The 9,041-nt window shown below is 47.4% G+C and overlaps 1 pseudogene; it reads right to left on the minus strand.

Moving 5' to 3' along the window:
• Positions 1–518: 518 nt before the first annotated feature.
• LOC125519164 lies at positions 519–3,545 on the minus strand (annotated as a pseudogene).
• Positions 3,546–9,041: the final 5,496 nt, after the last annotated feature.

Raw genomic sequence — 9,041 nt, forward strand, 5'->3', positions numbered from 1 at the left:
GGGGGGGGGGGGTTGCTGAAAAATATAACCCCGGTAACTTATGTGGAAATAGCACTGTAAGTTGCATACCACAGGCTTGGTAACTTATGTAGCCGAGGCATGGTAACTTTTGACCTGAAAAAAAGATTCGTCGAAACAAACTAACATGGGATCTAGTTTCGAAAATCTCATCGCGGCGAATATTTTATGTGAAAACGATTTTTGCATCGGATCAACAGTTTAAGCTATAAAACATTTTGAATTTTTAAAATAGGAGAGAATCTAATATGACATCAGCTTTTCTGTCCTCTAGTGCATGTATGTAATTAGAGAGAGGGATGGACGTGGAAGAGAGTTAATCACAGAGTGTGATAGTTTTGCTATCGACCACACATGTGCTAAATATCACGGTCCTTCTTTCTTTTATATTCCTTCTGATCCTACTAAGACGGTCTTGATCCGTTTTACCCGCGCCATCCTTTGGACGTGATCGTGGCCGACGATTACACGATATACACATGGAAAAGTAAGCACTGGCCCTATTCAGCCGCAGCACGAACACAGCGTGCCTCTGGCGTTATATTCAGAAAATTCAGAAAACAGAACACTAGCGTTACAGGTTCAGGTTCATTGAGATTAACACAACAGCTGCCGTTCGCCATGGACGGGTACAGCAGCTCCTCCACCTCCGCCCGAAACTCCCGCTCCACCAGGGCACATGTGGCCGTTGAGCTTCTTCACTGCGAGCCTCGCGCCGCCTTCTAGCTCCGCCAGGAACACCAGGCCGTAGCGACCCGACCTGATGATCAGCCGGGCTGAAGTTGTTCGTCGCCTTCAGGATGTCCAAGAACGTGACGCTTTTCCTCGCCGGGTCGCCGCCGCCCGCCTTCTCCAACATGAGCAAGATCGTGTCCTTGGACTCATCCAGTGCAGATCCGACATGGAGTAGTCGAACAGGGCCGCACTTTCCGCCGTCTCTGACGGATCCGTTCGATTTCGACATGAACATTCTGATGGCGATCACGGCGAGTCCGAGGCTCCGAGCAAGACGACGATGGCATCCACACCGAAGCAGGCACCAAGAACGATGGCCACGAGGATTCTTTTGCCCACGGTCTTGGACAACGAAGCCTTGCCTGTCGCCGCCCATGTTTTCTTGCCGCAGCGGACCGAGAATCCGGGATCGCCTCGCCGCAAAGCTTCAGATTCCCCGCCGGGAACGCATTGAACTGCCCAGAGAGGTTGTTGTAGCTGAGGTCAAGCACCTGCAGCGTCTTCATCTGCCAGACCTCTCGCTGGATCGCGCCGGAGATGTCGTTGTCGCTCAGGTTGAGCGTGGCGGCGATGTTGGGCAATAAGCCAAGGCGGGCTCGGACGCGTGCGCGTGTGTGTGCGCGCGCTGGGCACGTCGGGTCCGGCCCGTGGCAGGCGCGGGAGCGTGCGTGCGTGTCCGTGGGTGCGTGCGTGTGTGCGCGAGTTAGTTGGCGCAATGTGCGGGTGTAGTGACCGCGTCGGGCGTGAGTTGCGGCCGCGGCGATCGCGTGCGTGCGCGAGCCGGAGCGCGCGGGACGTGGCGAGTGGGTGAGTGGGTGCGTATGAGCGCGGGATGGCGTGTCTGCGCACGCAGGTATAAAGCCCCCATCCCACCTGTGCATTTTTCCGTGGTGAGCGAGATCGAGCTCGAGGTGAAAAACAGAAAACGCCGTTCGTGCGGCAGGTGTTTGTGCGCCACCAAAGTTTCTGTGTGTGTCTTCTTCCTCTCCGATCGTGTCTACGGTGATCGCCGGCGGGTGCGGACGGAGCTGCGCCAACACCTGGTAGTACACGCGTCCCTGCATGACCGACGCCCCATTCGGCGTCACGGTGAACACGAGAGGCAGATAGCCCGGATTGAACTCCGACATGGCCATCGCCGACGTAAGCAGCTGCACCTCCATCAGCGACGGCGATATCTCCCTGGCGAAGTGGTTGCCGGACAAGTCCACGTAGTAGAGCCTCTTCATGGCACCGAGGCAGCTCGGGCTCGGGCCGGTGAGACGATTCCCGGCGAGGTTCAGGACGTTGAGGCCGTCAGTCTGTACTTCCATGACGATCAGCCGGATGCTGCTGACGTTGTCGCCGACGCAGCCGGCGTTCAGCAGGGTCTCGCGCGCCGAGGTTGCACGACCCGAGCAGCGCGGCGAGGTCCTTCACGTCCTTGCAACCCCGGAGGTTCCAGAACATGCCGCTCATGTGCTAGTAAAAGCGTAAACGATCAACGAGAGGAAGTGCAGCTCTCGCATGTTGCCGATCTCCGGCGCCAGCTACCCGGTGATCTATCTCGTTGTTAGCCACGCGCAGGGCCGTCATCGATGTACAGGAGTAGATGCTGGAGAGATCATTAGGAAAGGGCCTGTAAAACTCCTGTAAGAGGCCCGTACGTTTAGCATTTTTGGGCATAGTGACGGTGAGGTTGTTGGAGGCCAGGTTCAAGACAGCCCCGTAAGTTCCTTCCGTAATTCCAGCCCCGTAAGTGTAGCATTTTTGGGTTCAAGACGGTGAGATTGGCGAGGCGGGAGAAGTCAAAGGCTCCGAGGTCACCGCCGAAGCAGTTCGACCGAAGGTCCAGGTACCGGAGGCTGGTCCTGTTGCCGAGCGCCGGCAGGATCGTGCTGGTGAGGTTGTTCTTCCTGAGCCGGAACTCCTCCAGCATGTGTGAGCTCGCCCGTGAGCGCATTGTAGCTTGTAGCCTTGTAGGTGAGGTCGAGCTTGCGAGATTGGTGAGCATGGCGGTTCACAGGCGATCGAGCATCCCCTGTATTTGAACGGGAGCGCCAGCTGCTCCAGAGACGTCACGTGAGCTTGTTGAGGTTGGCGCAGCCGCGAGCAGTTCCCGAACCCGGGCCGGGGGGACGGGTGCATGGCCCCGCCGAACGCGTTGGCGGAGACGTCGAGCACGGCGAGTGCCGGGCGGATCACGCACTGGGAGGGAAACTTTGCTGGCATTGAGCAACACGAGGGCTCGGGAACGTGGATTTTCGCACGAGGGCTCGGGGTCAACTGCCAGACAGACAACGGACGGGAACCGCCCGGACAAATAGTTGCTCTAGCGCGAGGCGAGCGCACCGCCCGACGACCGGCACGTCCGGGTGCGCGCCGGAGAGGCGGTTGTAGCTGACGTCGCCGACGGAGGCATTGTGCAGGGAGAGCAGCTCCGCGGGGATAGAGCCGGCGGGGCCGTTGCTGGAAAGGTTGAGGTGCGTGAGCGCGGCGAGCCTAGCCACCGCCGGCGAGATCGTCCCGCCGAGCCCACGGCCGGCGAGCGAGACACGCGTGACTGCGCCGCAGTCCACGCCCTCCCACTCGCGGCAGTCCGGCGAGCCCCGCCATGAAACAGCGATGTCGTCGCCAGGCCGCGGCGACGATGACGGCCACCATCACCATGGCTCCCACCCAAATGACGACCCGCCGTCCCCGCCACGTACTCCTTCACGCAGCGCCCCATTTGGATGCGGTTGCACCCGGAGGAGGGAGGACCTTGACTTGCCGGAGAGGCGGCGCAGCGACCGCTCGAGGAGGAGCTCCATGTCAGCCTAGTACTCCTGGTCCATCGCGGCGGCCACCGCGAGGAGGTGCGGGTGTTGCTGTGGCTCCTGCTCCTCCTCATCATCGTCCAAGAGAATGATCTCCTATTTCACGGAGGAGCCAGGTGACGGGGAGGATGATAGCCCCGGAGAGCGACGATGGCGGCGCCACAATCCTGATCTGGTCATGTCCGCGCTGGAGCGGCTTGACCGGCATCGATGCGCAGTAACCGTTGCACGCCAGAAACGCTTTTGGGTTTGGCCTGGCGGTCACGCACATGCCCACAAACCTCCCCTTGATTTGCATCTGGTTTGCCGAAAAAAGGATGGGCAAACGTGTTCGTGGACGAATAGGGATCTGCGTAGGATGACAAAGTGTCCTGCCGTTTTGATGGTCCGGCCTTGTAGATACCCAAAGAGTAGCATCCATGCATGTGGACCATTTATGATAGTGAAATCCCCAAATCTTCTGAAGGCTCCTCCAAAATGTCCATTCGCTTCTTTTAAACTGTCCAGATTAAAGCTAGATAACAAAGACGTTGGGGCATTTTTAACCAGTAAAAACCCAGATATTATTTACCATAATAGCCTTCTAAACATTCAATTTGCTTCTTTTGCTTTGATTGATTATTTTATGTCTAGATGTGCTTTAGCAAAACTGTTATTTTATTTGCGACAGTATAAGAATACCAAAGATTTTCATTTTTCTTCTATACTCCCTCCGTAAAGAAATATCAGAGTGTTTAGATCACTATTTTAATTATCTAAATGCTCTTATACTTCTTTACAGAGGGATTATCTTTCAAGAAGTATAATGCCATTGTAGAGTAGTAAGGAAGGCAGCAGATTTAAACTTTATAAACCATACAGCTCAGTGTTATTTCATGAAGAAAAGGAAATGTACAGCATATCTCACAGTTACACTTAAAAGATGCCAGCCACTTATAAGACAACAAATACATTCACGTTATAACATCCATACTAGATTTATATGAGATACCAAAACCACTATCACACTCTGGTTGTAGGCGCCCCAGATGATTGAGCAATCATCACCAAGGAGCAGCGTCAAAAGCCATCCTGCATATGCCAAATGTCACATCACCACGGAGTCCCATTTCTAAGCATGTGATCCTGTTGGGTGTCATAGAATCATGCATTGATCTTGAGGCAATGAACTTCAGTTGCTGCAAAGCATTCTACAGAATCTTGCCCGTGTTCCACTCCTCTAATAGAGCATAAGGATACTCTACCTCCTTCCCACTAGGATCAGGCGGACACTCTTTTGGCAGTGCCAATAGTGAGTCGTCTGCTTTGTGTGCAAATACACCCTTGTTGTGCACTTCCCGGGATAATATCCTGATCTGTTTCAAGATATCATCCAGTGATGTTATCTGATAATCATCCTTACTAATAATGCTATATTTCCCATTCTTGGTCAGTTGCGCGTCGATTGCTTCCTTAGCTTCATTTGAATAATGTCCGTAAGTCGCAATCCAATAAGATGGTGGAGGAGCTGGTGATGAAGCAACAGGAGCAGCCTCAGTAGCGCTCGAAGGTGGAGAAGCGGCTGGCGAAACTGCAGCCTCAGTCTCACTTGAAGGAGCAGCCTCAGCCTCACTTGAAGGAGCAGACTCAGCCTCAGCCTCTGGCTCACTAGATGGTGCACAGGTAGGTTGTGAATTAGGCTCATCTAGATGAGTCCTTTCACCAGTAATTGATTCGCAAACTGCATCAAGAACGCATTGGATGCGTGCAGCTTCAGCTATATGAATTATGAAGATCTTGATAGCTTGCTTCAATAAATCTGTAGACCTTCCGTTGCACTTGGATATGACATGAAATGCGTGTCTAAGAGCTTGAGTTCCTATCCATGTGTCCCCGACACTATGCCGACCAAGGCCAGCAGAGGTATAACTACCCGTAAAGTCAAGCACAATGTAATCCTCATCACATTTAAAATCCTCCTCATCTTTGAATACAAACATACCGTGACCATTTCTGAAGGCTCTGAAATATAGCTTGTTTGCCAAAATTGGAAAGCTGATGGATCTTTCGCAGTGTAAGACCTCAAGATGGAATGTACCAACTCCTGGTGGAGTATATACCTCGCTCCCAGGTCCATAGATAGATGAGACATCAACACGCTCCCCATGGTCATAGCAAAACTGCCGCAACTGTGCAATTACTTTTCTCGGGCTTGATTTCACTTCAGCACTGGTACCATCCAAACATAAAACGCTGGAGTTCTTTGCCTTCAAAATGATTTCTTCCTGAAACTTTCTCTGCAAAAACATCAAAAAGTACGTTCACGATTTACATGATGACAATGAAAAAAAAAGAATGCAGGAATTTAACTCGTTAGTGTAACCGATAATCCATGCTTGCCTAAGCTATAACCAATAACCATGATAAAGCCCTTGAATAGAGATTCTCCTACACATTTAATAAACAAACCTGATAAAGAATACCCATGATTATACCCTTGGACTTAAGGAGATTAATTTAATTACATACATTTTTTACTTCCAGACTTTTTCTCTATTAACCATTAGTGGTTGCTGCTTTTCCTTCATTGTTCATTCGCCATTTTTTGTTTCAGAGTTATCATATCTTCATGTTCTGAATGAGCTGCCAGGGAAGGAATATTGGTTTTACAGTTCTCTCTGTCAGAGGCCAGCTGAGTCATGCTTACTTTATTAACTTTGCTATTAGACAGATGGAACTATTTGATTTTCCCATTCAATTAAGCAATCTTTTGAGGAGCTTGAAATAAGCTTGAAATAAATAATATTTCCCCACCTAAAAACATTTCTCTTTATCAGAAGACTAGATACTTTAAACAAGTTTAAAGCAAAAGATTTCAACATCATGATTCGCACCGACGTGGCAAGCCTTGGTATTGACAATTAAAGAGTTTGCCCACCTAATGCCAAACAGCCTGGAACAAAAATGGTGTAGCAGAACCAAATAGCAGTGGCAATTGCGCGCACACTGCTGAAACAAAGGAAGATGACAACAGAACTCTGGGAGGGGGAGGCAATGAGCATTGTCAACTTCTTGCTCAACTGTGATCCCACCAAATCCCTCGCTGGTAAAATGCCTTAGAAAGTGTGGAACGGCTACAAGCCAGTGATCCACTACTTGCGCACCTTGGGGTTGTTAGCACACGTAGGAGTAGGGCAATCTCCACAAGCTCGCTGATCGCAGCTTTCCATGCCATCTTTATCGGCTACGACAAAGGAATGAAGGCATACCGGCATCTAGACTCTATAACAACACATGCCCTCATCGCTGGTAACAACACAGATTTCTATGTTCTTCTATGATCGCCACGTAAAAGACATGTTTCTCAAATGAAAATAAAATCATGATCAAATTTCAGAACTACAGTACTACAATGTTTTTATTTTTTGTTTTCGGAGCATTACAATTATCTAAAAAATATAGTGTGTATAGGTACACCGCAGCTCAGACATCACTCTATCTGAAAATTATTTTACAAGAATTAAAGAATAATATAAGTTCAGCAATTTGATACCTTTCTTCGCGAAAAAAATCTGCGCATTTGAGGAAAAATATGATATGAAGAAGACAGCGTTGGCAACATTTCTCTCCGGCGTATTAGAGGGAGGTACAAATAAGCGTGCACCTGTAGAATTATCATCCAGGTCAGAAACATTTATGTTACAATGTGGATGTGTGTAGGAGTCTAGCCCAAGTGGCCCGTGTGTGCTTGCATATATAATGATCTATCATCTAAGTATAACAAAATGTAATAATTGATGTACCAAAACCAAAAACAAAAAGATCCTCATAATATCAAAACACTAGAATTTAGAAGATCCAACACAAGATCTTATACGAGGGCAAAGTATATAATCCTGGTAATCCCAACAGAGAGAAGTGACCCATATAAATTAATATGAACATTAAAAACTACTCCCTCCGTCCCATAATGTAAGACATTTTCACAAGCTAAGATGGCTTGTAAAAACATCTCATATTGTGGGACGGAGGGAGTACCATCTTGGAATAAAAAGTTTAAATGGAACCAAGTTACAACTATGGCAGATTATGTGCCAATGTGGGGGTGGATAAGAGGAAGTTTAAGTTACAGCAAGAACAAGAGCCTTAACAGCAAATCTGTAATGCCCATAAATAATAATGATAAATCTCATGCAAATTTTCGAACCAATATTGTTAATAACAAATCCTTCATAAATGTGTTGCCCACATGGCAGATTATGTGTCATGTCGCGGCGCCGATGGAGACTATTTCCCATTATATTTTCATAAACTTTTATGAAGTTCACACAGAAAGGTCACAGTAAAATGTCATTTTAAAAACAAACGGAATTCATATATAATATAAGAACACACCCATAACAAATCCGCAGTAAATACAAATAAAAGTTGAGTTAGTAACTTCTTTTATCATTGTTTTTCCATAAGTGCTGTCCGGCTCATTTATGCAAGTACATGCATCAGCAAACAGACCAAGCAGCAGTGGCAACTGGAATGAGGAAGGAAACATTTTGAAAAAATTAAAGACTTAACAGATGAACTAAAGCACGCATAAGATGTAAAGCAATTACAGAAGAAAGGAAAAGTGGACAGAACAATTCTTTGCTGAGCAAAATCTAAAGGTCCAGCTTATTAAATCGGTATACATCAATTAACATATGAAAGAAGCTTCAGTAAACAACAAGAGCAAAAAAAATGCCTTAGCATCATGTACATTGGGAAGAACAGTTCAATTAATCAGAATAAAGAAGTGGTATCTAGCTATTTCAGAAAGGACTACCTCAACACATATCAAGCCTCTTTCAAAATTAGAGTCAATTGCACCAGCAGCTTGTGCGGCTTTACTCAGATATCTGATCTGCCACCACTTCACCTGAAAAAAGAATTCAAGCTTGTAATAAATAGGATTATCAAAAAAATATGGCACTTCGATCCATATTACATTATTACTTATCGCTCAAATGGATGTAGACGTATTTCAGTGCTAGATACTCCCTCCGTTCGGAAAACTTGTCCCTCAAATGGATGTATCTAGCACCAAGTTAGTGCTAGATACATCCATTTGAGGGACAAGCCTACAAGCCATTTCGGACGGAGGGAGGTATTTTTTTTAAATACTTGTTATTTTTTTTAAATCCACTAAAGAGAGGTATTTTAAATCCGTGTTCTTACTTGCTACTTAGACAGGAAATAAAGAGAGGTATTTTTTTTAAAATGAACTGGCTACCTGTTATTTTTAACAAAAGCAGATTTGATGAATTACCAATTGATCAGTTATCCACTAAACTTTTCAAAAAAAGAGGGGTTTCGGAACAGCAATGCAGATCGAAGAAAACACATGTGAACATCATGAGTGAGGAAAAGGAGACTAAAATCTGGTTGTTCTTGATCTACAAGTGTTATTGTCAACACACTCTGAGAGCTAAGGTGCACCGAAACTGGCAATTCTGTGCAAAAAAATTGCGGTGATAT

Source organism: Triticum urartu, chromosome 7, assembly GCF_003073215.2.
Source record: "Triticum urartu cultivar G1812 chromosome 7, Tu2.1, whole genome shotgun sequence".
NCBI classification, from domain to species: Eukaryota; Viridiplantae; Streptophyta; class Magnoliopsida; order Poales; family Poaceae; genus Triticum; species Triticum urartu.